The sequence below is a fragment of the Lissotriton vulgaris genome, chromosome 10 (assembly GCF_964263255.1).
Source record: "Lissotriton vulgaris chromosome 10, aLisVul1.2, whole genome shotgun sequence".
Lineage (NCBI taxonomy): Eukaryota > Metazoa > Chordata > Amphibia > Caudata > Salamandridae > Lissotriton > Lissotriton vulgaris.
The window spans coordinates 205938089-205960552 of NC_141698.1; the positions used below are offsets into that span (position 1 = coordinate 205938089).

Sequence of the window (22464 nt, forward strand, 5' to 3'; positions counted from 1 at the left end):
CTCATTCACTGGCGCACTACCACGCCTCTTACGGTTGTTGGTTGGCTACATAGATTGTGGCATGTCTTAGGCATGGAGAAGATGTCCCTGGTGGTAGCGGGGGAGGTGGACACATTTGAGGAGCTGTGGTTCCCATTTCACACACTGTTACGGTCAGAATTCAAAGAAATGACTTGCCCTAGATATCTCAGACTGCTACGGCTGACGCCCCCGCCAGCCCCGCCCATCTGAGTTGCCCGGGTAGTTAGCTAGAGGGGGGCACGGATGACTACGCTGCCATAGTGGAAAGAAGGAAGTTTAATAGCACAGTACAGGGGGTGGGGGGGCAGTTGGTTGGGGGGGTTTTTGTTTTTCTTTCTCCTTTTGGTTTGTCCCCGCCCACAGGTGCACTAGCCCTGTGACTCTGGAACAGGATGTGCCCATCGCACTGCACGAACGGATTTCATGTCTATGTTGAACTGTAAACACTATTCGCGGGGGGCACCTGGGGTTACTTGTTTGTAATGTTGTCCTTTTCTTTCAATGCTGCAATAAAATACTTTAAACCTAAAAGTAAAACATATATATTTTTGATGTTACATATCTTTACAGAGGAAAAACCTAAAAGCTGCACTCACTGTAGCACAGCTGGCTTCCTCCATAGGAGAACCCTGGATTATGTTAGTCCACCTTATAATGTTAGTTTCTTATTGTTAAAAGCTAGAGAATTATTTCAGAAACACCTTTTACTATTGAGACAAAATCCAATTTAATGGTAAAGTCAATTTTTATAACTATTAAGGAAAAGCCACTTTAGAAAAATGGCCTTTCCCCTGCTTAAACCTCTTTTGCCTTTTCTATAAACTGTCAACTATCAGCTGGTATCTCGCCTGTAGTTAGTTGTGATACCTCTTAGGACAGGGACACAGGCCTTGGGTGTGGGGGAGGTGTTGTACTTCCCTAGAAAAGATGGCCTGAGGGCTGTGCCCATGCACCTGATTTACTTCAGAGGAGTCCTACTCTGTCACTTGCAGATGTAGCTCACACCTAGGCCTCTCCTCTCTATTTACTTCTAGTCAGGCTGGCAACAATCCCTGTGGTAGAGGGAGTTGAAGCAGAGCTTTAGAGTGACAACAGAGATGGGGCTGCCTATTTCAAAGCCACACATCTGTGTAAGCGCCGGAAGCTCTGACCAGGGGAAGAAAGGTTCTGCCATGTTGGAATCAGGAAAAAATGGGTTATGTGGGATAGTTGACAGTACAACACACAAGAATGGCAGAAATCTGGGAAGGATCCACCCTGGGTACTTCTTCCCCATTTCTTTAGGAAGTGGCAGGAGTGGCCACACCCACAGACTTGTGCAAGGCATAACTGTAGCTCTCACAGCAACCTGTTCAGAATACTGCTGAACCTGAGAAAGATTCAGAAGAGGACTGTCATCCGAAGACTTGAGACGACTGATCTTGCTTCTCTTGTACCCAAAAGTGACTCCAAGGGTCATAAGGATGAGCTCCTGCTAGAGCTAAAGAAACACAGCAAGCTTCAAGAGGCTGTATTCTTCCATGCTCAGCTGACCAGTTAAAACTGGACCTGAACTGGATCCTGGTGCTGGCCTATGTTGGAGTTAATCTTGACTCCTAAGTGCTGTTTGCAAGTTTTTTTAACCCATGGCTGGTGTCAAAGTGTAAAACTGTACTAGTTCTGTCGAACACTAAAACCTGGGGCTTACAAACTTTTTTGGTATTTTTGACTGGAGATCTGTATTGAGATCGGCATCAACCTGCCAAGCAGACCCAACATATAGTAATGCTATAGTTTAGGTAGGTGTAGTAGCAAAAGGGTATGGTTAGGAGTAAGAGAGATAGGGAATATTCAGAGGTGTAGTTACTATGGTATATGTTGGGGTAGAGTAGGGTATAACAAGTGGTAGTGCTAACAAGGTATAGGCAGGGGTAAAGGTACATAAAAAAGATATAAGTAAAGGGGCTAGTATATACATTTGAATCCCATAAGTCTGTCCATCAAAGGGCTCCTAATCAGACACCCAGTACCACACATGTGACCTCCACCATTCGATATGATCAACTCTAGAAATGTTATCACAAGTAGCCTCCTAAAATTTACCATCCAAAATCTGATCACCTCCATCCTCATTATGAGCACTAACACCCATACACTTATATCTCACTAGCACCTAACAATCCTTTGCGTCCCACCAGCAGCTGCAAAAAGTCCCTCTTGATCTGACCTTCAACAGACACGCTGCTAAGTCTGACCATCACAAATATTTGACCCAGCCCTCAATGTCACCTGATAGCCATCCACCGTAATGGACTGCAATCAGGTATTTCCTGATCAATATGTGATCAAATCGTAGCTCCACCCAACTTTCCCATCAAATACGGCCTCCAACAGGCAGCCGACAGTAGATCTAATTGTTCCTTAGATTACTTTTCAGACAGCAACAATCAGATTGAACCCCTACAAGATAAGCATCTGGCAGACAGACCATTCTCTGCACTGATACGAACACTGTCAGGCAAAAACACAAGAACATAACCCACCGTATAGCCCTTTGGCGATCTAACCACTGAAATTTACCCTTCCCTCATTTTGATCACCACTATATTGCGCCCTCATTCAGATCACCTCTAGACAGCCGACCTTTCATTGCTTTAAACATTACCTGAGAGGCTATCTCAAGATCAGACTACAAATAAATTGGCCTTCCACAGTCTACAACCGACAGACCCTTGTACTTATGACCACCGGGCAGACTTCTACAGATCTACCAATATCAGACAAATTTTGTCTGATGTGACCACTGCTATAATTGAGGTCCCCTTATGACCACCTCTAGACAGTCTCCCTGTCAATGACTTCACTCTACTAGATAGAAACATTACACATCTGCTCATTACCAGACAGTCGTCGCAGATCTTTATGGCAATATAAAAAGAAACTTCATGCAGACCATCCAAGCCCTCACACAGAAATGCCCTACACATCTGACCAATTCAAAACATACCTGCACCTTCCCTCATAGAGAAATATTTTTTAGAAAACTTTTTTTAAGGGCTGAGCTTTGATTTTCTTTATTTTGATTCCAGTTTGCATCCGTTCTTTTTCTGGCAATGTGATTGCTGGCAAATGAATAACTACGAACTGGAAAATAGTATATAAAAAATAAAAACTCGAAATCTAGCTACAAACTCTAAAATATCAAAGGAAAGTAAATGATACACTAGCCACTTAAACCTATTCACGATGGTAACCTAAAATAAGGTCAATGAAGATAATAACCGACCTGTGTTCTTCCAGACCACATGACAGTGTGCTAATCCAACGACAGAAACAACCAATAAAAAATTTTTTGCACTTCCATCACTGTCCACTATACCATTCACTTCTTCTTCGGGAAAATATGATGAATCTACAAAGAACTAAAAGTGAACTTCAACATACAGGGATATTGTGACACACCAGAAGGAACCATCCCAAAAGGATTATACTTCGAACAACGGACTTTACAATCCACTATGCAGTTTGTATTGCCCATTAACCCACTTCTTTCACGAGGTCGTGGGAACCATATAGTGACAATGTACCCATGCCATTTCAACAGGTTTTTAAAGATGTCAGAAGTGGTTTTACGAAGGTGGGCACATAGCTGAAACAAATATTTTTGCATATGTGGGTTCCTTCTTCTAGTGTTGATTTTTTATTTTCCTTTGATTAATTACATGACATTTTGGGAATATTACGCAAAAGTGCATGAACAGCAAAGTGGCATTTAGTACGAAATGCATCCTTGCATTCATGGACACGAGGACCTATTTCCTGCTAAGAAATAGCACTTACCTGCACATTATGCAAACAGCAGCCGCTAGCCTCCTGTTAATTCATATTGTTCCCTTGCTTCATCAATAGGAATTTCCCTAAAGGGACTGATAAATTGTATTACATGGTATGGTGGGGTAATTTCGGGCATATCACATAAAAAAATAGTAGCACAGAATGCCAGAAAATGCGATTGCGAGTTTACGATGCATAAAGAAAAAAAGGGAAATCATTTTTAACGAAGCTCTTTTTACAAATGTTTAGAGAAGAGCAAATTCTAAAAAGAACCTGCAGCTGTTATTATTGTTGTGATTTAGTGTTTTCAAAACCCACACAGGCTTGCTGGTATAATTGTCTAACATTCAACGGTGGAAACAATTGAGCGCCCTTAAAATTCTAATTTTCTAGTGATGTGAAGGTAGCTTCTTTTTTAAAATATAAATGACAAATACTGAAATATTGTGACTAGGAGGTGGAATAATTCACTTAATTGCAGTTGCAAGGGACCTCTGGGAGATTCTTTGTTCAGAGGTGGTCACTTTGTAAAAGGAAGGACAAACTGATACAGGCCATCAGCAAAGGTCATTGTCTTAAGGAAAAAGCTTTAATCCCCCCTTAAAGGTAGACTGTCTCAGAGATGTAAATACCTATGCAAGCTGTGCATGAAAGTGCTCTAGCTTGAAGCTACTATGCATGTTCTAGAGCTCTTCACACCCATGAGTTCAGGATTGGACTGCCATTTTGGGCGGTCTGACAGTTTGGCACTGTCAGATGGTCCAGCTTGAAAGAGCCAACACTGGCCTATCATATTTATGAGATACATGGGAACATTGTGGGTCTGAGCAATCAGCTGCAGGAACTGAATTTGGCACTTTTGAGTCCCCCAGCAGGCCAATGGGAAAGGGGAGGCCATCATTCCCCAGAATCCATTCTTTTTCAGGGCATCACGCTCATACTTCAACATTAATTTATATATTTTTGAGGAAGCCTGCTCTATTTATGGCATGGCTTTTACCAGCATATGGTGCCAAATGATGTAAATTTGCTGACCTAGGCCTCCCAAAAACTTCGAACTTGCCTGTCTACTAGTCTCTCCTCATTGCTTCTTCACCTCTGGAGTTACTCATATCCCTGGTGTCAGTAAGTCAGGGTGGGGTAATAATGGCCCATGTCATCTGTCTGATAAATTAAAAACAATTAGAAAACCTATGTATAAGAGATAAAATATAAAAACCAAAAAGGTCCGCAACTTTGTGAGCTATTGTTTCAAGTAATTGCTTCTGGTGCAATATTTCCAATATTCGTAGAGACAATTCCATTTCCCATTCCTCCTTCAAACATGTTCAACCATGTTTCTTGAGGAAGAGGTAAACAAGCACCTTGGGTGTGCGGTATCAATGAATGTGGGCAGTCTAGTTTGAAGATAATTTTTTCTCAGCTTGATAACCAGTAGAAGACTCAGGGCCTGGGAGATGATCTTTTCTCCTAAACTCTCACTTCAAACAAAGAGCAGTGTCCTAAATCAGTTGCAGCTTCTGGATCAGAAAAGAAGCGAGTCCAGCATGTAGACAGCTGCACTTGTCAAGTCGGAAGCTGCAAAACATGTTGGACCCCAAACCCTAACTTCTCACATACATGACCAATACTAGGGCCTCATTTATGAGGCTGTGAGTCACTTTTACGCCGCCGGTGCGTCACTTTTTGTGGCAAAAAAATGTGCCTTGTTGCGCCATATTTACAAAGTGACGCATCTAGGTAGATGCATCACTTTGTAAACCCCTGCGCCACATTATACCTGCGCCAGGTATAATGTATGCAAGGGGGGCATTTTGACGCAAGAAAGGGTCATGGAAGTGACGCAGTGAAATCTATGAGATTTCACTGCGACACTTCTAGGACTCAAATGCGTCAAAATCTTACGCCTGCCTCACAGCAGGCGTAAGACTGACGCAGGCCCTTTCACATGGGGCTTGACCCATGTGAAAGGACACATTGCTGGAGTTGCGTCACTTCTGTGACACACTCCAGCAATGCGTCACTTTTGCGCCATACAGATACATCAGAAATACTGACGTATCTGTAACTCCTTGCGCAATGATGCGTCATACTGTAAATATGACGCATCATTGGTGTCGCAAGGGAGCCGCAATGAAAAGTGACGCATCGCTGTTTTCACGCAGCGATGCGTCACTTTTCATTAATGAGGCCCTTAGTGTTTAGTGAGATATAAATCTGATGCACCGTTCCATTCCTAGAACCATAGGTAGGGCCCCTATCTCACACATCACCAGTTATTTGACACAGTGGAATGCTCCCACCTCTAAATTTAGATCCACATTTGGTTCCACAATTTATACATATCATTCAATAAATAAGAAATGGAAGAAAGGTGCCCAGTGGGTTGCATCAGAAAAATTTCCTTTATAATTCAGGGATCTTCTGTTCAGAATTTGAGATACAGGCATTCAGTAATTCAGTATTTGTGATGTAAAGGCTTGGGGCTTTCTCAGAACAAAGTCCTCTGCTCAAAGAAAATTCTCTGTTGAGGCAAAATCTAACACAATTTATGCTATGGCTAAGTTGCAAAAATACCAGGGAATGTAATCTCTGGATCGTAAAAGTCATGCAATGACGTCTACAGTGGTAAGAAACAAGATCCTATAGGTGGGCTTGAGCCGCGGTTTGTAAATGGCTACAAGCCAATAAGGTTCTGAATATACAGGTATGAGCACTCCACTGTCTTAAATGTGAATCCAGATGGCAAATGCTTAACCACTGAGCTGATCTTCTTGCTAGGCAACATATTTGCATCTCATCCCAAGATATTTGACATTGACAGATTCTAGTTGAACATTTTGTGGATAAAGATATCAAGGTGACTCTTCCCTTAGTGCTGAAGATGTTCAGTGCAATTTTAGAGGTATCAGACTGCAGGAAGAAGCGCAGCATCTAGGGCCTCATTTACAAGAGGCCTGCTCCATCAGAGCATCACTTTGTATGATGCTTTGATGGCACAGGCCACTCAATCATTGCTATGAAGCGACGCAAAGCCACCCTGCATGGCGCCGCATGGCCTCATAGATATGGAGTATGGCAAGGCAGCGCAAAAAGCTGCTTTGCCTTATGTTCCATGGGTGTTGCTGTGGGTTTTCCTGCCCATCACTTCTGGGTTTTGACACATTACCAAATGTACAAGGATCTGTAAATCTGGATGTGCATCAAAATTGTGCACCTCCCCAGGGGAGGCGTAACAAGGAGAATGAACTTGATTTCTCTTTGTTTTTTCCTCCTTCTATGTGTGCGGCATTCTGCAGCACACATAGAAAGAGGAAATCGCCTCCATTGATTATTTTTGCCAGGAAGGTATCTCTTCCTGCACAAAATCACCAACAACGCAGACACACTTGAGGGTACCTGTGTTGGTGCCAGGCACCAATTTGTGCCCAGACGCAGGCAGAGAGGACAGGAATGCACCACATTTCATTAGTATGGTGCATTCCTGTCCTTTCCTTTTGACGCAGGGCAGTGCTGCAAGGAGACTTGGGGCGCTGTCCTACGCCATGAAGCCCCCAGTCTTATGCTTTCCTCAGAACGTTTTAAAGATCTGACACTGATGAGAAATCTTTTTAAAATGTTATGCACACCTGAGTCTCTTCCACAAAAGATTGGGCAGTCATGGTGGTGTCCTTGAAGATTTAAAAGACAGGGGTGAGAATGATGTTGAAAAATGTGTGCTTCACAAGGTAAATCCAGGGGAGTCTGAAGGATCCATAAGTCTACTGGGATGTCCAAAGAAACGTACAAACGTATTTAAAAAAAGGCTCAAACAAGGTAAGAGAATTCTGATCTGTACATCTTGTTGAGGACAGTGTTCTCAGAAAAGTAGGTTGCAGCACTGTACTAACTACCGCTGGAAGATCTAGCATGACCAGCAAGTATCATGATCAGTAAAACAAAGGGGCATATTGACTAGGAAGTGGCGGAGCGCTACATTGGACACCTTGACTTAACACCGCCGCCTCTGAATGCAGCACACATAGAAGTTGCAAAGCATATTTTTTTTCAATTGATTGTTTATGTGCAGGAAGGGTCACTTTCCTGTACATTTAATAATAAATCGCCTTTTGCTGTTTCTGTGTGCTGCACAACTCAGCACACATGGAAACAGAACAAACTAAGAGAAATAAAGCATTTCTCCTCGTTTTGCCTGTTTAAGGCCAAGTGTTCCCTGGTCTTAAGTTTGGCACAGCTTCCTATTTACGCCACCCTTGAAAATAGGGAGGCAGGCTCAAAATCAATGGGTAATGTAGTGGAACACCCACCGTAACACCCATTGCCTGCCCCTTACACACTAAGTATAGCATGAAAGGGGGTCTTATTTACAAGGCAGCGTTAAGGCACCTTGTAAGTAAGGCGAATCCCATATCGCCACAGGAACGTCACTAAAAGTAACGTTCCTGTGCTGATAGGGGCTTGTAAATATGCCCCAAAGAGCCTTGTCTCAGATCCCAAAAAGAGCAATTTCCGTCCCAAACCCGAGTTGGAAACATAACTCAATGGGTAAGAGACAGTTGTTCAATTCTAGATACTCCAGGAAATGGGAGATAATGATTTTTATTGTAACACGCATATTTAACCCGATGCTCAGATGTGGTACTACATGGAAATCAGTAGTACGGTAGGTGTTATATTTATGCAGTGTATTTTCAATTAGTTAACAAATATAAAGAAACAAGTTAGAGGTGAAATAAACTCCTGGTGAAGGAGTGAAATGAGAGAGAGGGTAACCATGAAGGATCCTTTAGAAGAGGTGACTGCACTTGGAGCATGGTCTAAAAATGAAGGGGGACAGTCAGAAAAATCTATCTCACCTACAGCACCAAAATATTTGAGACAGCCCTACTGGGTTTGTAAATGATTGTTCATTAAAATATTGAGAAGTGTATTTTTTCTGGACTATTGCCTAATAAAATATCAAATTCTGATTATTAATACCGTCTATGTCCTAAATTCGTGTTATTTTCCTGCGGCTTTCACTTTAGGATATCCTACCCCACTACTGCTACGAAATCCAGAGCTGTTTGGTAACTTTATGTGTCCCTTTCAAGTTTGTCTGTGTACTACCTGAAACTGCTTCCAGGTCATGTCATGGTGTCAGGTGGCTTCCAGTTCTTCCCTGCGATAAAGTTCAAAAGGCCACGAAAGCAGCTTCGGTAGAATTGCAAGTGCAGCCAATTGTATAGTAACAACTCCTGCAAAACGCTAAAAACGATTTGGCTTGCTGTGAAAACCACATAAACGGTGCAGGCATTCACTCTTTCAAGGAAGGCTTGTTTATCGAACAGAGAACCATGTTCAGGAGACAGAAGTGGTTTATGATGATGCTTAATATATGTTATTTTGTGGTAAATCTTTTGATATTTAGAAGGAAACAGAATGCGGTGTGACTCATATGGCCCTTTGAGTCTGGTACACCCCCTTTCTTACTTTTAAAATGGCAGATTCTTCCACTTTCTTAACTGCTTGGAGTACATTAGATTTTCATCTAAAACTCTTATGTAGCTTTAGGCTGCCAAGCCTTTAAGGTACTTCATTGTCAAGCGGGACTTAGAAAACGAATAATGGCTTAATTTCCCAGCTTTGTAAAAGTCAAGCGTTCAGGTAAGTGGCACTGGCAAACAGTGCCAGCTGCTCGATCATAATGCAGGCCTTAACTGTTTATGTCTCTTTCCTAATTCTGCTGTTATCACTCCTGCTCCTCATATATGTAAGTGCATTCGTATTGTTTTCACTGAAGTCGTTTATTTAGGCACACTATTGAAATCTATTATTTAAAAAACAATAAAAAGAGAAACAGTCGTGCTGGTCGTGCATTGAAGACTGTAAGTGGAGGTGGTATTCACGGCATGACAAGAAACAATAAAATGAAAACATGAGAACTTGGTAGTTTGGTGAAATAGAAACAGATTTACTGTAAAATAATAAGGAATTGGTTGGTGGATACTACAAAACCGCAGACATTTTAAAACTCGTTAATAAGCACAATTTTATATTATACTGTGAGCCCAAACAGTAAAAAACATAGACTTTTTAAGAATTTATCTACGTATGTGTCTGTTATTGAAAAACAAATCAAAGAAGTGTTGCATCGGTATTGCATCTCAGTACATGTATGTGTCTGTCCCTGGCGCTAACACTGATGGTACTCAAGCCTAAATCTCGTATCTACAAACCCTGCTGGTCTAGAGCTGGAGCCAGGTGGAGTCCCCTTCCGCCACAGTACGTTTGCTAAACCCTGGTTCCGCTCCTGATTATGTGAATCATCAGGCAGTGCTATCATGCAGTGCTGTGGGAAAAGTACACATGTCACAAGCATCAATGAAGGTCTCACCATTGACTAGAAAACTACTCGAAGCTGGGAGTTAAGACATTTGGCATGATTGGTCCATTCTGGTGAAAGCATCCAGGGCAGGGCCGTAGCGGACACCAGGAGTTCCCCGGTGGGCCGGAGGATTTGAGGCCAGTTTTGCGGTCACTGGGGGCTGGTTTTGCAGCAGTGCTGCAATATAGCCCCCTTCTAACAAAATAAAAGCGACAGCGGTGCTCAAAACTAGAGCGTCTCAGTGACACAACCCCCTCCCCTGGGTATGTTGTGTGGAATTGCCAGGGCTGGTTTATTTTCCCAGTCCAGCCGTGGAAGCATCCATGAAGTAATTCAGTTGTGAATCTCCGTTGCCTCACCTAAGGAGGTTGTGCTTCTACAACTGAAGTACAGACGTACATTTCTACAAAATGCCTTTTAACAGAATTCTACACCCCAGCGGAGGAGATCTCTGCCACTTGGGTGCAATATTTTGAATGGAAGGTAATAGAAACACATCATACACCTAATACGTTTTTAATATACCAGCCACACATTTACCCTGCAATCTCATAGATACAGTCCAAGCTCTGAGCTCTGCACTCTTCTCCTTGGACTGCCTCACTAACAGGATGCCACACACCAGCTCCAGACTCCAAGATGTAGCCACCACCACACAAAAGAATAGAAACTTTACAAAGAAGGAGTTCTCACCACTTGTTAATGTAACTCTCCTCATACCATTTTTTCTCCCTCCAATATTCACAGAAAGGCAGAGAGTAAACTTTTAAAATTGTTCTCAGCACACATTCCTTTCATTAAAAACAACGAAAGGCTTCCTTATGTGTTAATATATATATAGAGTCTTAGACCGCTTGAGTCAAAATACATAGTGAATTTGAACAGCAAGGCACCAGCGGGTTTGAACATTGGGGAAGATTTACATAATTTTCTGTAAGTACCCATTATGTTACATCATGTCTCTGATATCCAATTTAACTAATTTGTCACCAGGTGAAGTCTTTGTATGCGGGTGAGCAGTTTAGTCTCCATAAGTAGGCACTAGCTTTTATAATTATTATTTATAATTATGTTTATTATTCTGCAGTTTCCTATGTCTTTTTATCCCTTAGGGGGTGCCTTCTACCAGTACCAATATAGGCAGTAGAGATTCAACAGTGACCGGCTGGTCGCTGTTTTATTAGGCTATGCAGGCTTTACTAGCACTCAAAAACATGACTTATGGTTTTATATAGCCCTTTATATCACGATAGGGTGAGCCACAGGGTGACGCCACATGAACAGCACAATGGTTATCCATATGATCGGACTTTCAAGCGTTGCATTTCATAATTACTCAGGGGAACACAAATAACTTAGTTAATATCATTTCGCCATTAGTTCTGACTGTTCTATTGCTTTATTTGTACAGATATATTGTTGGTAAAACATGTGGATACAAGTCAGAAACAAGTGGGACGAGAATTGTAATGAATACCTTTTGAGTATGAATGTATTTGTACATTGCATTTTGCACGTTTTATAAATGTCAGTCACAGCGCACAAATTACATTGGTTGCACTGTTGCCAGAATACCAGTTGGGGTGTATATACCCTTCAGTCGTTATTAATTAAGAGCGGCCCTTTTTTGTAAATAGAACATGAATTTGTTCACAAGAATGTGTAAATATATGAATTGTAGTTAGTTGTATATTTTTTACCTATAACAAATTTGGGGTTTTAAATCAAATGCATAGAATATATTTCTGAAGGTCCCTTTTCTGTTTTTGATTAAGGTTTCAAACCGAATATGGGGGCCTATTAGGATGGCGGACGGACCTGCGTCTGTCCGCCACCCCAGAGGAGGAGAGACCGTCGGCAGGGGCAGCTGCGGTCCCTCCGTGCTAATTAGGAAGTGACCACCACCCTGGCGGTCACATCCTGTATTTTTAACATTGCGGCGGGTGCAGCTTGAAGCAGCACACGCCGCAATGTTAAAAAATTCATGATATCCTTTGCGAGCATGAAGCTGCAGGCACCGCGTAGTGCCTGCCGCTTCGTGCACGCAAAGGCAGTACCCCCCATGTGAACCCCCCACACCCCCTTCACCCCTGGAGGCCCGCAACGGGCCCCCAAAGAAAACAACGTATGACTTTCCACGGCGGAAATGCTGCCGTGGAAAGACATATGTCCGCAGCCATCCTAATATGGCTGGCGGTGTCTGATAGACACCGCCAGCCATGTTAGAGCTTTTCCGCCGGGTGGGAAAGCGACAGCGTCGGAACAGCGGCGGATGGAAAATAGATCCGCCAGCCATCCTAATGTGGCGGGGTTCTTTTTCCAGTCCGCAGCAGATAATCTGCATCCTCCGAGCCGGCGGTGGCTTCCGCCGGCCCGGAAGATGCAGATTATCCGCAATCCTAATGAGCCCCTTGGTTTCCTTTCAGGGCATAAGTTATAACGGACATGAAGGAGATGAATCCTCAACATTGTAGAAATATTCAAGGTGCAACAGTATTTGTATTAACTATTTGTATTAACTAGCGGTATATACACAAGCCAATTTGCTAACAGCTACGATATGATAAGATGGCGATGTCTGACAATGTTTGTTGCAGTTTGAAAGTTCCTGTCCAGTTTCTATTACCATACAGCTGCGGTGGTTTTTGGCACCACTTGGGGTTTTATATTGCACTGTTTTAGCCTCCCATTTGTCAAGTGAGCAAGGACACAGCCTTGTGTCCGAAACGCGTCTTGGAGGCATACACCGTTCCACGCATTTGTGAAAAAAATGAAAATCTAATTTTGGCGTATGGTTGAGTCCGTGTTCCTGCTTGAGTGCACCAAGGCACTGGGAAGTTGGGGAGTTGACATATATATATATATATATATATTTTTATTTTTTTGACGAAGCTAGTAGAGCGAACCGCGTCTATCTGGGCGAGGGGGGTTTGCAATAAATAATTTTGGAAATCGGAAACCAGCGTGCTGACCATTCTTGCGACTTGATTAAGTTGTACTGTGCTGAAATAAATAAATATATATATATATATATATATATATATATATATATATTCAATGAAAAAAGCAAAGGTTAAAGCTCAGTTATAGTTAGGAATACTTATTTTCCCTATACAAACCACATTTAAACTACACAAGCTAAAAATTCTAAAGGTATAGTTATAACTTTAATTTACAATGTTTCCACCTGTTGAGTTCCTCCTCCAAAGCCCGAACACTGCAGGAATGAAGAATGGCCCGATCCACTACCCTTGACCATAAGCGACTCACTGGACGTCATACAATGAGTCAGCAGAGGGGCAACGGACAGGGGGCGGGAAAGGGGAATAGACAAATAAGGGGCACCGGGGCAGCTTCCTTCACGTCTGACAAGAGCAGGGGATTTCTGCCTCCCCGTTACTGCACCTACAAAACAGGTCATGCGTTACCTACTATTCCACAGCCTTTAACAACCCCCATAACCTCCCTATCCATGACCATGCCCGGCAATACACAAAAGACCTCCTTACCTGAAGATGATGCCACAGGAGTCTTGTGGAGGTATCCGGTGCTGTATATCAATAAAGGGCAATCCAATGGGGGGAATTGGCTCTCCCTATATCTTGGAAGCTTTAAGTAACGGGGGAAAAAGTCATCTTGACGGAAAAAAAACCCTTTAATGTCCTCTAATTACCGAGTAAAAGTTAGGGGAAGCATCCAGCACGAACATCCAACGAAGACGGCTTCCGCTGCTGCGTCGGCTCGATCCGTAAGCGTCTGTATTTAGCTCCGCCCAGCACAACGAAGCGGATGGTAACACAGGACGCGGAGGTGAATCTCGAGTAATTGTCAAAGTTCGTTTTTGTCAAACTACAAGTCTCCACATACAGCAATCCCGCCGGACTGCTGCTGTTCGTCAGAAAAGAGGGCGCTGGAGCCCCAGCCACCATTAACCCGTCCGGGCTAAAAGTCCATAGAAAATACCACGAAAAAGGGCAAAAACCAAAAGGAAACAACAACGGGAAAGACGGGGACAAGAAAGGAAAGGGAAATAAGACTCCTATGCCCGTGCCTACGAGCCCATAAGCACAGCACAGCAATAGCACAAGAAATCTAGTCACGACCAGAGCCCAGGCCCAGGAACCAAACGAGTAGATACCAAGCATTGTGGGAAGGGAGAATCCTGCTAATAACTTTCACAGGTAGCTCACGTGATCACGCAGACATGGTCATGGAAAGAGGACCAGGCTCGATCCCTAACACCACCAAGCTCTTTTTAGCTCACTGACCTCTAACCCAGAACTGGTTTCACTATAGTTTTTTTAATACTTTGGTGGTTCATCTTAAGTGGGATGGATATGCCCAGATGTGGGTCCAGTGCATACTTTATCATTGGAACCAAGCCAGACCTGGCTGATGAGTCCATATCAAGGATAAAACCAGTACTGGATTGTTTGTGTTCCGGTTCAGGGTGGATGTGCCTTAGCAGTTTGGGTTGGACTGCTCCCATCTGAGTAGGGTAAAGACTGATTTGTATATAGCTGAGTCCAAACAGAGGTGGCATGGTGTGCAAAATAATAATGTATTTGGATGTGGTCCTGGGTATTTACCAGTTGTTGAGAGTAATTCAAGCATTCCATCCATCACTTTTTGTATTCTTTACTGTGTCGCCCTCAGTAGGATGGGTATGCCCAGACGTGGGTCCTGTACACACTGTGTCACTGGAACCAAGCTATACAAGCCTGAAAAGTTCACTACATGGACAAAACCGGTCCTAGGTTGCTTGTGTTCTTGTTCAGAAACAGCTGCACCCTCCAGGCAGGGGTTCTGCCAGTTCCTAAACCATGTGGGAAGCCAGCTGAGGCTGTGGGGGCCCTAGGACTCTCCTTGTGGTCCCCAATGAATAGTTTTAAGGTAACCAGGGTGGACACCGCAACATCTACCTCTGGCCCTGGGGGATGGGTCCCCAGGGCACAAGAAGGCTCGGTAAGGGGCGTTTGCACACACCCCTCCCATTAATAATAAAATTCAGCCCTGGGGGAAGGGGTACCTGGGGCCTAATAAGGCTTGGGGATGAGGGCAGCACACCCCCTCCCCTTTTTATGACATCTGGCCCTAGAAGATGGAGTCCCTGGTGTCTATAAAGGCTCCGGGTGGGGAGCCACTCAGGGTCAGGCTGGAGAGCCACTCGGCCCCTTCCACTATTAGTATTCTTATGCCCCAGGGAATGAGATCCCCAGTGCCCATTTAGGCTCAGGAAGAGAGGCCACCCCCACCCCTAATATAATTATTTTTGGCCACCAGGGGAGTGGGGTCCCAAGGGCCTATTAAGGCTCGGGAAGGGGGTCACATGCCCCATCCCCTATAGTTAAATTATGGCCCTGGGTTTGAGTTTCTCAGGCTCATTTAGGATTGGGGAGGTGTACATTACACCCCCCTCCTAGCATTTAAATATGTTTGGCATTAGGGGGATAGGTTCCCCATCACACATTTGGGCTTGGGGGAGGAGAGAAACATGCTCCCTCCCGTATAATTAATGTACAACTCCAGGGGATGGGGTCCCTAGGGCCCATTTGGACTCAGAAAGGGATGCATGCAACCCCACTCCACTATAAGTTGTGCATGTCCCGGGGAGTAAGGTCGCTGGGGCCAATTTGGGATTGGTGACATGGTCCATGTGAGACCCTCCCCTATTATCAATATCTTTGGCCCTAGAGGATGGGGTCCCCGGGGCCTCCTAAGGCTCGGAAATGTGAGCACTGCACCCCTCACCTATAATTTTTGTATCACCCCAGGGGATTTGGGTCTCCAGGGCCCATTTGGTCTCAGGGTGGGGGCTGTACACTCCTTTCTCTAATGTAAATGTTTGCAGCCCTAGGAGATGGGGTCACCGAGGCCAATAGTGGCTTGGAGAGGAAGCTGCAACCTTATGCCTTGGCAGGGAGCTTGCTACCTGCAGGGGGTTGGACACCGGACCTGGCTGCAGGCAGAATGCCATGCATAGTGGGTGATTGGCTTTATGTATGGTAATAAATATGTTACTTTACGTAAAAAAACACTTTTGGAAATTCACTGAAAAAACAGGGTTAAAGTGACAATATAGTTAGCAATCATAATTATATCTTATTTTACATTTCCAATTCTAAAAATCTTTATTTCGGTCTTTTAGACCATAAAAAAATGCATAGCATATTACATTTAGACATACATATTAAAAGAAACAGAACATTTATAAAACACATTATCTAAAATTAATTAGCAGGAAATAACAGACATGATGAGGATAAACACAATTCATAATTGAAGGGTATTTCAGAATTCAGAAAGTTAATTCATGACTAAAAAATGATGATTTCATATTTTCAGCATTTACGCAGTTAGCAGTTTTTTTCTAATCTGCCACATAGCCAGAATGAATTTTGCCACTGCAAAAACTATATGGGGCAGAGTACTAGTTTTTAGTACTCTGTACGCATGCAGATGGCTCCTGAAACCCAAGTTCCTGCATAAGGGGACCAGCCAGTATTTCCTTGGCCTAAGGTATGCAGGACAGAAAAAAAGAAGATGGGTTTCCTCCTCATCATGAAGGTTACAACCTGGACAGGTTTTATCATCCCTCTGTAGCCATTTACAAGTGAAAGCTTTAATGGGCAGAGTGCCAAGCCTCCACTATATAAACAATTTCCTGGCTAGGATGGGGAAAATAGAATCCATAAAACCTTCGAATTCATAAGAATTTTTGGATTGCAGAAACCGCTCAGTTAGGGTACCTTTGTTAGTTCCAGACAGGAGAATTTCTAAACTATTCTCTTTATGTATTTGGACTAGTCGTTTGCGGGAGAGGCTTTGGCAGCCTTGTTTTGGAGCCTCTCATAGCTCAGGCAATTTTAGACGATATAATTCCTTCTTGACAAAAGCTAACCAGGGAATTCTATCTCGTTTGTTCAGGTCCATTACATGAACTAGATCGGCCCTATAGCTTGCAAGCTTGTTAGTGGACCAGAGCCTATGCCAGAATCTCAATGGCTTGGACTCTAGCTCAGAAGCGATAGAGGGCAAACCTACATCCATTCTTAAGGGAAACATGAGTGTGCCACGGGGGAGTGCAAGGAGGCGTCTAAGAAAATTATTTTCCACTCTGGCAAGGCCCGGGCCTGCTCTATGACCCCATAGTTCACTGCCGTAAGATGCGGCCGCTTTTGCTTGCGTTTTGTACATTTCTAGTGCCGGACTTATAGGTTTGAAGGTGGAGGTATTAACAACCCTCAAAATTGCACCAGATAGTTGGGATAGCTTAGCCTGGATCTTGCTATCTGGGGGTCCCAGGATAGATTTTCGTGTAATGTCACCCCCAGGTACTGAAAAGTAGCAACCCTTTCCAGGCTGACTGAACCCAAAGTAGGATCAATCAGTCAATCAAAGACATTTATAGAGCGCACTACTTACCCGGAGGGTCTCAAGGCGCTTGGGGGGGGGGGGGGGTGCTGCTACTGCTCGAACAGCCAGGTCTTGAGCTTCTTCCTGAAGGAGAGGTGGTCTTGGGTCAGGCGCAGGTCGGTCGGGAGGGAGTTCCAGGTCTTGGCGGCCAGGTAGGAGAAGGACCTTCCTCCTGTTGTCGTTCTTCGGATGCTGGGGACGGCGGCGAGGGCATGACTGGTTGATCGGAGATGGCGTTTGGGAGCGTAGAAGTTGATGCGGTTGTTGAGGTAGCTCGGGCCTTGATCGTGTAGGGCTTTGTGTGCGTGGGTGAGGAGACGGAAGGTGATTCTCTTGTTGACGGGGAGCCAATGCAGGTCTCTCAGATGTCCGGAGATGTGGCTGTGTCGTGGGATGTCGAGGATGAGTCTGGCTGAGGTGTTCTGGATCCGCTGGAGTCTCTTCTGGAGCTTGGCGGTGGTTCCGGCATAGAGGGCGTTGCCGTAGTCCAGTCGGCTGGTGACGAGGACCTGGGTGACCGTCTTCCTGGTCTCGGTGGGGATCCACCGGAAGATCTTCCGTAGCATGCGCAGGATGTTGAAGCACGACGAGGAGACGGAGTTGACTTGTCTGGTCATGGAGAGGGAGGTGTCCAGGATGAAGCCCAGGTTGCGTGCGCGGTCTGTCGGTTTGGGTGGGGTGCCCAGGGCGGGGGGCCAGCAGGAGTCGTCCCAGGCGGAGGGCGAGGAGCCCAGGATGAGGACTTCCATCTTGTCTGAGTTCAGTTTCAGGTGGCTGGTCGTCATCCACTCGGCTACGTCTTTCATCCCTTCGTGAAGGTTGGCTCTGGCGGGGTCGTTGGTCAGGGAGAGGATCAGCTGGGTGTCGTCAGCGTAGGAGATGATGTTGAGGTTGTGTTGGTGTGCGATGGCCGCGAGGGGGCTCATGTAGATGTTGAAGAGGGTGGGGCTCAGCGAGGATCCTTGAGGGACGCCGCAGATGACTTCGGTGGCCTCTGACTTGTACGGTGGTAGGCGGACTCTCTGTGTTCTTCCGTCAAGGAAGGAGATGATCCATTCCAGTGCCTTCTCCTGGATTCCGACATTGCTGAGGCGCTGCACTAGGGTGCGGTGGCAGACAGTGTCGAATGCCGCGGAGAGGTCTAGGAGGATGAGGGCCGCTGTTTCTCCGTTGTCCATCAGGGCTCGGATGTCATCGGGGGCAGCGATGAGGGCGGTCTCGGTGCTGTGGTTGGCTCGGAAGCCAGACTGTGAGGGGTCGAGGGATCCATTCGTCTCGAGGAAGGCGGCCAGCTGTTTGTTGACGGTCTTCTCGATGACTTTGGCTGGAAACGGGAGGAGCGAGATGGGGCGGTAATTCTTGAGTTCTGTGGGGTCCGCTGTTGGTTTCTTTAGTAGAGCGCTGAGTTCGGTGTGCTTCCAGCTCTCCGGGAAGGTGGCGGTGTCGAAGGAGGTGTTGATGATGTCCCGCAGGTGGGGTGCGATGACAGCGTCGGCCTTGTTGAAGACGTGGTGAGGGCAGGGGTCGGTCGGAGATCCGGAGTGGATGGAGTTCATCGTGCGGACGGTGTCTTCGGTGCTGATCGGAGTCCAGGCGCGGAGGGTGGTGGTGGGGGGCGGTGGTTCGGTCATGGCGTGCGTCGGTTGAGTGCTGAAGCTGTTGTGTATGTCCGCGATCTTGTTGTGGAAGTAGGAGGCGAGGGAGTTGCAGAGGTCTTTCGATGGGGTGATGTCGTTGTTTCCGGCGTTGGGGTTGGAGAGCTCTTTCACGATGTTGAAGTGTTCCTTGCAGTTGTGTGCATTGTTGTTCAGCCGGTCCTTGAATGCAGTTTTCTTGGTGGCGCGGATCAGTTGGTGGTGCTTCCGGGTGGCAAGCTTGAGGGTGGTCATGTTGTCCGGTGTTGGTTCCCTTCTCCAGGCTTTCTTGAGGGCTCGGCAGTTCTTCTTGGAGCTCTTGAGTTCGTCGGTGAACCATGGGGCCTTCTTGCTGCCCGTTCTGCTTGGCGGAGTCCTCAGTGGGGCGAGTTCGTCCCCGCAGTTGCTGATCCACTTTGTGAGGTTGTCGGCGGCCTGGCTGGGGTTTGCTGAGCTGACGGGAGGGTGCTGGCTCAGGGAAGCGGCAAGTGGTCGGCTGTGATCTTGTTCCAGCTTCTTCGAGCAACCTGTTGCTGGTGGTGGTGGATCGTCGTTCTTCTGAAGGTGAAGTGGACGCAGCTGTGATCCGTCCAGTGGAGTCCAGTGGCGTGGCTGAAGGCGATGTCTTTGCTGGATGAGAAGACGGCGTCGAGTGTGTGTCCGGCGAGGTGGGTGGGGGTGGACACCAGCTGCTTGAGTCCGAGGTTGGCGAGGTTGTCGAGCAGGGTGGTGGTGTTGCGGTCGTTGTATTCCAATATTTTACACATTTGAACCTAACCACCCTACCTCAAATTCCATCTAGGACTTTGGAACTATTTCAGAATAGTATGTTTCAGATTTGTAAAGAATGTTTTTGGAAAGCAAAGCCGGCCTTCTGTGCATCTAACAATTCTTGCATGAATTTTGACATATGCTGTCTCTTTTGCCCTTCAACTAAAGGGGTCTTTTGGTAGCGGGCTTGATGTGAACGTGTACTTCATTCTTTTTTTTTTTTTTTGTTAGTTCAAATGATTTTATTAGGATTTTATTTCATATATACAGTACATTACAGGCACAGAGAAGGCAATACTGGTGAGACCGAACACAGGTGGAAGCTCAAATAGTTTTCTGTTGCAGCTGGATCCAAAGTTGACATCAGAGCAAAAGCCTGTCAGCAGGCAACTTACTATTCATTAAAGTAGTACAGGACATTTATAAAACCAACATTTTAAAATACCAGCTGTTTTTGTTGCTTTACTCAGCTAAACAATGTGGAGAATGTGTCTATGCTTGATTTATTGAAAATCGTTTAGAGGCCTCAGTGAAAGTGGTCCTAAATAGGCTCTGTGTCTTTGGGAAAAGTGATAGTCCCAAGATCACCCATGATAGCTCAATGAACAAAGCTCACATTATGCTCCCATTCCCACTTCTTATTGTGGGTGAAGGTGTCAGAGACATTTGAAGTAATGGAGGTGTAATGAGGCTGCTATAAAGACTTAAATGAAAATTGTTTGCCTCTCTCAAAGATGAATGATTTATTGTTTGACACAGATCGTGAATAGTCAGCGGGGAGAACAGTTTCCCATGGCCGGTGCTTCTTAACTTATCCCTAATATTGGAGAAGGTAAGTTACACAATTGCAATGAGAAATGGCAGGTGCTTTAGACTATCCTGGTATTGTCCATACTTCCCAGGATAGCTCATTCTACTCCAATAAAGACTTCAAAGGGTGGTCTATGAGTTTGAAATTTCCATCAATCCAGATTGTTTCTCCTAGAATAAGCAAAATGTGTAGTCCATAAACAAAATTACTCTGAAGGTCTGACTACACTTTGCAATCAACCTGTGCAAACAACTGTGAAAGCCTAGGATAAGACCTGCTTGTCTTTAGAATGAATAGACTTGAAATTTATATCGAAGATAACTTTCTTGAATTTTGTCTCGTTGATTTTCCTGTGGGTTTGAAATAGGTGAATACGTCAGAAGAGATTGGTGGCGATATTCTTGATCACAAAACTACTGTACGTCCTGGGATCATGGGCCATTCTTGGTGGACCGCCTCTGGTGCTCCTAGAAGCGATGAACATGCAAACACCCCAGCTCTGAGTAATGACTGACACAATGCACTTCATGTTCGTCCCCCCTGCTATTAGTGTAAGGTTGGTAAAGGCTTTTGGGAAAATGCAATTTTGGGTTACAAATTCTTTGAGCAAGTTAGTAATTTTAATGATGCATTTGACTTTAACCAATGAATTATTGATTTTGCTTTTAAAACAATTTCATTATCTCATTTATCAGTGTGATTAATAATGAAGTATAGTTTTGCCTAATTTTTTTGTGAGAATCCAATCGTTTTAAAATGAATTCAGCTTTTGGTGTATTCCCCCTCCCAATCAGATACCCGTTGCATGTCTTCTCTTCCTACAGTTTCCGCAGAACATGGAGAGCAATGAAGTCAATGTTCTGTGTTGTAAGAAAGAATGTATTGTGAATGAAACTTTCTATTGTGTGCCTAATTTAGCATTTTGAAGGATTTCCACTGGAAGGTATTATGTAAGCATGAAGGACAAGATTCTATGGGTTATTGTTTAGAAATGTACATCTTTGGGGTGCAGTTGCTGAGGAAGTAAGCAGAAGATTTCTCTTACCTTATGAAATGGGTTAATGCTAAGAGCCCTTCAAATTTACGCACGTTTTTGATTTGCCATTGCAACCTAACCATCATCATGCTATGTTGAGTTTGCAGTTTTATTATTTAATATACATATATTGCGTAAAAAAAAAACGATGGTTTTCAAGGCCAGCAGGCAACTTTTTATTTTCCTCCAGAAACTTTGTCTGATTAGTTCGAGAATTTCCTAACTGAGGATGCTGTCAGTTCGCCTTATGAGTTTGACACTTGGAATTTGATGATAATGATTTGTAATTCTAGATTCTGTACCCGGCCTCTACGTCATAATATGCATATTTCTCTGTAAAGCTTATTTTAAAAATTCTGTATTGAGCCTTTTATACTTAAAGTTGACCTAGAACTCTGTTCTTGAGTTGTCCTAGTTTCTAGTTATGATTTACTCTGCTACATTTGTGCTATTGATGTGAAGGTTAGTCTCTTGCCACTAGATCAAAGAAATCTCTAGTGAGCTGAACTGCCTGGGGCAACGTTTGGGGTTCATTAGATAGTGGGTTCATGGGAAAATTGAAGTTCAGCTCCCACAGGCTCTATGACTTGAAATA

At 44.5% G+C, this 22464-nt stretch overlaps 1 protein-coding gene across 2 annotated transcripts in view; it reads right to left on the reverse strand.

Moving 5' to 3' along the window:
* CRHR2 (corticotropin releasing hormone receptor 2) overlaps nucleotides 1–22464 on the reverse strand; it is a 1750647-nt gene that overhangs the window by 698174 nt on the left and 1030009 nt on the right. The gene's annotated exons all lie outside the window — the stretch shown is intronic.